We start from the raw sequence: 8252 nt of genomic DNA on the forward strand, positions 1-8252 counted from the left end.
TCCAGAGGGAGTTTGGCCAATCCCGACTTAGTCTTCTCAGTAAGAAGATATTCGTCAACAAACTCGGGAGCTTGAAACTCTTTCTCCAGAATACAACCAAAAGAAGTTGGTGAGAAAATTTCAGCTGCGGGACTCTTACCCCTCTTTTATCTCTTTTTAGTTGGAGAAAGGAGGGGGAGAAACATCCCCCACGTCGTGAACCTCGTGGCCAACTCCCAAGCTGAATTTCAGAGGAGGAGGAATGTTGCTCAAAGTAGCTGAAGAAAGGACCCAATCACCACTACCCAGATTGGCGGGAAATATTCCAAGCAACATGCTCATAAACCAAAATAGTCTGAAAGGACACAGGACAGTCACTCTAAAGTTCCAAGAGCATTTGGATGCTCGTGAACTCAGAAGCGTTCACACCTTGCAGCTGGATCTTAGGAGATGACACATTAAAATTCCAATACAAATTAAACCTTTTTTCATCTTCTAAGATCATAAAAAAAGGTATGGTTCCCTCTACCCTCTCAATGTTAAAAAACTTTTCTTTAAAACTATGATAAGATTCCTTAAAGAGAGTAAAAATCTTCCTATTTGGGATACCTCGAAAAGAGATAAACCCTCAACCTTAGGAACTAAAGGGCATTGTTAAAGTGAAGAAATAAAAAAAAGACCCTATAGGTAACAGTCAGCCCCAAGAATGAGCACAGCAACTCGAAGGCCCGAATGGTAGCCCACGTGTTTGGGTACAGTTGTGAAGGAGCACAACTGGTATAACTCAAAATATCTTGTTGAAAGCTGGAGAATGGAAGACAAACTCCTAAACGACTGAATAGCACCTCGTACATCTACAACCAGTCAGGTCAGGATCCCACGTGGTGGTTAAAATGGCAAATTCGATCGTCCCGGTGAGGAATGGAAAGCACATACAAGTTTCTCATGTCAGAATCGAGAATGGCCCCAGCTATGCACATGGCCTCAAGCTCATTCTCCGTGATGGTGGAGGGAGTAGATTTTACTTCCTCGAAAACCCATGAGTATGGGTCAAAGTGTCATTGGCCAGCGCATTGGGGAGGTTAGGGAGCTGGTCTAGAAGACGACGTCCCAACCCATTCAAGAGAGGCGACCACCTTCTTCCTCAGCATCTCGGGTAAATCTACAGGGGCACCACCACTATGTCACGAAAGGAAAATTTCATCTCCATTTATAGAAAGAAGATTGTCTATCCTAAACTACCAAAAGTGCCACAAATAAGAACCTTACACACTATCCAAAGCTCAAAGCAAATAAAACTAAAACCTAACAGTGGTACCCCCCCCACTACAACAACTACCACAACAATTCAAAACTATCCGAAAACAAGCAATGGGCAATAAAAAGACACCAAATACCAAAGAAAATATCACATTCTAAGAGCAATTACACGCATCTCACTAAATTATAGGGCATAGTAGACTAAAAACAAGGGTGCGAAGAAAATGAAAAACTCTTACTTGGACACGATAGTTGTACAAGAAGAAAGAAATGAGGAATAAAGGTTGCAAGCGTCCAGAAAGATTCTAGTCGAGCAAAGGAAGAAGCAAAAAAACTCTCTCTTATCTCCAAGAGGAAAACGCGAAAATGAGAAGGATAAATAAAGTGAGGGAAAGTGAAACTAGCTACTTTATGAAAAATTAATGCTTCATTAAATTGATTGATTGATGGAGAGAGAAAAGAAAGTGGGTGACGGTTCAGGAACCAAGGAGAAGTAAAAACTGTTTGAAGAAACTGAACAGTTTTTTCAAAAGAGTTTTTTGGTGCCCAAAAAGCCTAAAAAAGAAACCCTTCAAAAGGTCTAAAAATAGGTCCGGTTCATCAAACTTGGGCATACTTGACAAATCGCAAAGTCATGAAGTTCAAGTTGGGATACTATTATGGACAATAATAGACAGCGAGATTTCGACTACAATAAATCATACGTTACCAACATTACGCTGGAAAAATAGATAGCTCAAACCACAAATGCAATGCCAGGTTTGCAAAACAGCTAGCAAGCAATATAAACTTATATTCGACAATGAATACTCAACGGATACTCGAAAAACATATAAAAACAGGGGGCTCCAAAAACAGGTAAAGACAACACATTCAATTCCTAACAAGTACACTACTGACTTAAGTTTCAGAGTGCCTTTGCAGGTTGTCCACCTAGCTTGATAAAAAACAATCCACCTCGATATCTCGGTTCTTCTTGATTACGTATCGACAGCTAGATACGAACAATGAAAAACTATCATAAACAATTAGGTTATATGTTTTTTTTTTCTTCGGATAAAATCAAATTATTCAAGCCTTATTATAAGAAATTTTTTTTTGGTAATTAAAACGGGGTTATTATAAGAAATTTAACTAACATGCTTTGAGACTATAGAACCCTATAAAATAGCTTCTTATGTAATACTAATAGGCTAATAAATAAATATTAGATGCGTGTTTTGGGTCAAGCAAAATTAGAGATTAATATTGTCACTCATCAAAAGTTTGGACACCAATTATGGGCTTTAGTTTTTTTTTTCTAAAATCTTTCGGTCAGTCTGTTCCCAAGTTTTTGTAGATTGTTGGCATTGTGCTTCAATTAAAATAATGTGGGCCAAGTTCAAAAGTAATGTATGAGATGAGGATATTACCCTGCCTCTCCCCTTTTGTGTGTTGTTCTTGCAGTCGTTGCCGCTAGGGGTGCACATGGCTTGGCCCGGCCCAAAGATCCGGCCCGGCCCCGAACACTTTAGGGGCTAATTTGGTGTGATTTCACCACGTTTAGGGTCGGGTAAGGGTCTCAAAAATAGACCTGGTCATTATTTTGGGTCGGGTCCGAGCCATAGCTTGGGTCACCCGAACTCGGTCTGGTGGCCCGGTCATTGGTGCACAAATTGTGAATCACACTTTTCACAACTCGTACCACTGACCAGCAAGTGCACTGGGTCGTCCAAGTAATACCTCACGTGAGTAAGGGTCGAATCCCACGGAGATTGTTGGTTTGAAGCAATCTATGGTTATCTTGTAAATCTTAGTCAGGAAGTCAATTATGTTTATCAGTTGAATTGCAAATAGACAATAGAGCATGGATTAAGGGTTACTTGTTATGCAGTAATGGAGAATATGTTGGAGTTTTGGAGATGCTTTGTCTTCTGAATCGCTGCTTTCCTCTGTCTTCTTGTTCACGCACGCACGTCCTCCTATGGCAAGCTGTGTGTTGGTGGATCACCGTTGTCAATGGCTACCTTCCATCCTTCCAGTGAAAACTACGCTCACGCGCTCTGTCACAGCACGGCTAATCACCGGTTGGTTCTCGATCCAGTTGGAATAGGATTTACTATCCTTTTGCGTCTGTCACTAACGCCCAGCCTTCAGGAGTTTGAAGCTCGTCACAGTCATTCAATTCTTGAATCCTACTCGGAATACCACAGACAAGGTTTAGACTTTCCGGATTCTCATGAATGCCGCCATCAGTTCTAGCTTGTACCACGGAGATTCTGATTAAGAAATCTAAGAGATACTCATTCAATCGTATATAGAACGGAGGTGGTTGTTAGGCACACGTTCATGATTTGAGGAAGGTGATGAGTGTCACAGATCATCACCTCCATCACAGTTAAGCGCGAATGAACATCTTAGATAGGAACAAGCGTGTTTGAATGGAAAACAAAAATACTTGCATTAATTCATCGAGACACAGCAGAGCTCCTCATCCCCAACAATGGGGTTTAGAGACTCATGCCGTCAGAGAATACAAAGTTTAGATCTAAAATGTCATGAGGTCCAAAATGAGTCTCTAAAAGTTATTTAAATACTAAACTAGTAGCCTAGGTTTACAAAAAATGAGTAGACTATGATGGATGATGCAGAGATCCACTTCTGGGGCCCACTTGGTGTGTGCTGGGGCTGAGATTTAAGCAAGTCACGTGCAGAGGCCATTTGTGGAGTTGAACGCCAGTTTTTGTGCCAGTTTGGGCGTTCAACTCCAGCTTTTGATCCTTTTCTGGCGCTGGACGCCAGAATTGGGCAGAGAACTGGCGTTGAACACCAGTTTACGTCGTCTATCCTTGTGCAAAGTATGGACTATTATATATTGCTGGAAAGAACTGGATGTCTACTTTCCAACGCAATTGGAAGCATGCCATTTCGAGTTTTGTAGCTCCAGAAAATCCACTTTGAGTGCAGGGAGGTCAGAATCCAACAGCATCAGCAGTCCTTTTTCAGCCTGAAGCAGATTTTTGCTCAGCTCCTTCAATTTCAGCCAGAAAAATACTTGAAATTACAGAAAAACACACAACTCATAGTAAAGTCTAGAAATATGAATTTTTCCTAAAAACTAATGAAAATAGACTAAAAACTAACTAGAACATACTCAAAACTATATGAAATTAACCCCAAAAAGCGTATAAAATATCTGCTCATCACAACACCAAACTTAAACTGTTGCTTGTCCTCAAGCAACTAGACAAATAAAATAGAAAACTAATAGGTTGAGAAGCAATAATATCTCAGAGTTTTTGAGTGAAGCTCAGATTCTAATTAGATGAGCGGGACTAGTAGCTTTTTGCTTCTGAACAGTTTTGGCATCTTGATCACAAGTCATCTTAGCCTAGTTTCACTAGCCTTTTTCTTTTGTTTTCAATTGAATTATGCACTTTCTTGAGCCATAAGCAAGCCAATTTGGTAGATTTTCATGCTTCCTTTGATTTAATCAACCATAGATGAATTAATGCAATTTCATGAGGTTTTATGCTATAATTGTCACATATTATGAAAGAATGAATATCTCATGATTTTGAGCATAGCTTTGATATGTTTGGTTTATTAATGATAGGTGAAGAAAGCTTGGAGAAAGGTTGAAGCAAGAAGGAATGGCTAGGAGGAAGAGAGGACAAAAAGTTTGAGCAAAAGTTTGCCTCAAACTTTAGCTCAAACTTTTGGAATAAGTGAAAACGAACTAGGGAGCAAAAAGCTTGACCAAAAGTTTGCCTCAAACTTTTTGGCAAACTTTTGGCATCACAAATCAACACCCTGGAGAGCAAAAGTTTGCGCCAACGTTTGCCTCAAACTTTTTGGCAAACGTTGGCGCCATGAGTGTGCAAGGGGGAGCCAACGTTTGAGCAAAAGTTTGACCCCAAACTTTGGCTCAAACGTTGGTAGCAGCAAAATGGGGTGGCTGATATGAAAAGTTTGAGTAAAAGTTTGCCTCAAACTTTTACTCAAACTTTTACTCAAGCTTACATGATTCCAAACCCGGTTCACTTCGGTTCTTCTCCAAACTCCAAGAGCAATCAACCAAGGCCTCTATCAACCCAATTCCATCAAGAGCAAAGGCCCAATTGAAGGCTTGAAGACCATTTGAAGAAAGTGTATAAATAGCATAGGATTTAAGTTTTTGGGGAGCTTTCTTTTCGGTTTTGATTAGTACACTTAGTAGAGAGCTCACTTTACATTTCTTGGCATTGTTGTTTTAATTCAAGGGAATTTGGGAGGAGAATTGATCTCTCTTCTTCCTTGTTCTTGCCCAGCACTCTTTACTTTCCTTGTCTTGGATCTTGGGTTGGAGAATTGAAGGAAATCTGTTTCAATCTCATCCTGAGATCTCTCTGTTTCATTTTACTGCATAATTGAATTTCCATTTTGGTTAATTGCTTCTGCCTTCTACTTTCTCTGCAATTTACAATTTACAATTCCTTTGCAATTGTTCTTGTTGGATCTAGGAAGGCATTGAGATCTAGACTTGGTTATCTAGTCTCTTGAGTCCTGAGATCTAAATTCTCATTTTACTTTCTCTGTTTAACGCTTTTCATGCTCATTTACAATTCTGTTTTTAGATCCGATTTAATCCAAGTTATCTTCTATTTCTCTGTTTGTTGAATTTAATTTTTTTCCTTGTTTAATTTCTGCAAATCCAATTCCCAATTCCCTTTACAATTCAAGCCATTTACATTTCTTGCACTTTAAGATTCTGCAGTTTACATTTCTTGCGTTCTAAGTTTCTGCCATTTAATTTCTTGTTCTTTAAGATTCAGCACTTTAAATTTCAGTTCTCTTTAAATTCAATGCAATTTACCCATTCCCTTTACTTTCCATGCAATCTAAATTCTGCAAATCACAAATCACTCAACCAAATCTTGATTCGCTTGACTAAATCAACCACTAAACTAAAATTGCTCAATCCTTCAATCCCTGTGGGATCGACCTCACTCCCGTGAGTTTTTATTACTTGATGCGACCCGGTGCACTTGCCGGTGAGTTTTGTGTCGGATCGTTTTCCGCACATCAAGTTTTTCGTGCCGTTGCCGGGGATTGATTAGATTGACAATGATTAAGTGAGGTGGTGATCTAGATCTAGCATTTTTATTTTCTGTTTCTTTAATCTTTGACTAACACGCTAACTGTTTGAAATTTTGCTTAAACTAAACTTCGTTCTAGCAATAGACTGAAGAGTTACTGGAGGTGTTTCTTGTGTTTTGTTTGTATGTCAGGTACAGGGAGATCCATTCCTGTTTTGTCTAAAACTGACCAGAGAACTCTTAGAAGGTTGAGAAGAGCTGAAAGAGGGAAAAATATTGTTGGAGAGGAAGAATCTGAGGAAGAATATCACGAGATGGAAGGAGATCCATCTAATCCAGGAGGAGGGGTTAACAATAACCCACAGCAGAGGAGAGTATTGGCCTCCTATACCTTTGCAAATGCTAGACATTGTGGAAGCAGCATTCTCACCCCTAATGTCAATGCAAATAACTTTGAATTGAAGCCACAACTCATTACATTGGTCCAAAACAACTGCTCGTTTGGGGGAGGACCATTGGAGGATCCAAATCAACATCTATCTATGTTCTTAAGGATTTGTGACGCTGTCAAGTCCAATGGCGTGAATCCTGAGACTTACAAGCTTCTGCTGTTCCCGTTCTCATTAAGGGACAAGGCCGCACAATGGCTTGAAACTTTTCCTCAAGGAAGCATCACTAGCTGGGATGATTTGGTGACTAAATTTCTAGCCAAATTCTATCCACCTCAAAGAGTCATCAGGCTGAAAACTGAGGTACAAACATTCACACAATTGGATGCTGAAAATCTGTATGAAGCATGGGAGAGATACAAGGCTCTGCTGAGGAAATGTCCACCAGAAATGTTCACTGAGTGGGACAAGCTACAGAACTTCTATGAAGGACTCACTCTAAAGGCTCAAGAATCACTTGACCACTCAGCTGGAGGATCATTGCAGCTGATGAAAACAGCAGAAGAAGCTCAAAATCTTATTGACATGGTGGCCAACAATCAATATTTCTTTGCTCACCAAAGAAATCGCCAACCATCACAAAGGAGAGGAGTAATGGAGCTAGAAGGAGTGGACTCAATCTTGGCTCAAAACAAGATGATGTAGCAGCAAATTCAACAACAATTTGAACAAATGGCCAAGAGGATTGATAGCCTCCAAGTTGCAGCAGTTAACACAAGCCAACCATTATCCACATGGGGGCAAAATGAAGAAACTCAAGAAGAACAACAACAAGAGCAAGTACAGTATATGCACAACCAAGGACCAAATGAAGTATATGGTGATACGTACAATCCATCCTGGAAGAACCACCCAAACCTCAGATGGGGAGATAATCACACCCAAAACCAACAACCATGGCAGAGGAACTCAAACTAAAACAACCCAAGAAGCAATCAAAACCACAACCAGCAGCAAACTAACCAGAATCCCTATAGAAAACCTCAAAACAACTACCCCAACCCCAACCAGTACCAATCCAATAACCAATCCACCAACCAAAATGCCTACCATCCACCACCCACATCTCACAACCCACCACAAGCATCACCTGAATCTCAAAGACTTACTAACTTGGAGACCTTGATAGACAAAATGTTGAAACACCAGGAAATGACAACCAAGAACCATGAAGCCTCCATAAAGAGCCTAGAGAGGCAAATTGGACAGATCTCCAAACAGATTTCTGTTGAGAGACCTTCAAGCTCACTACCGAGTGACACAATCCCAAATCCTAAGGAAGAATGCAAGGCAATACAATTAAGGAGTGGGAGAACATTGGAGAGCAGCAAAAGACCACTAGAAGAGGAAGCCAATGATAATGATGTAATGGCAAGCAAGCAAGTTTCAAAGCAAACTCCAGAAAAGGAGGAACAATAAAAAATTCCAAAAAAGGGGAATGAAGCAATTGAAGAGCCAACAAAGAATCAAAAGCAACAAGCAGAGAAGACCTTTGTACCTCCACTGC

This window comes from Arachis ipaensis, chromosome B4 (genome assembly GCF_059453495.1).
Source record: "Arachis ipaensis isolate K30076 ecotype BB chromosome B4, ASM5945349v1, whole genome shotgun sequence".
NCBI lineage: Eukaryota > Viridiplantae > Streptophyta > Magnoliopsida > Fabales > Fabaceae > Arachis > Arachis ipaensis.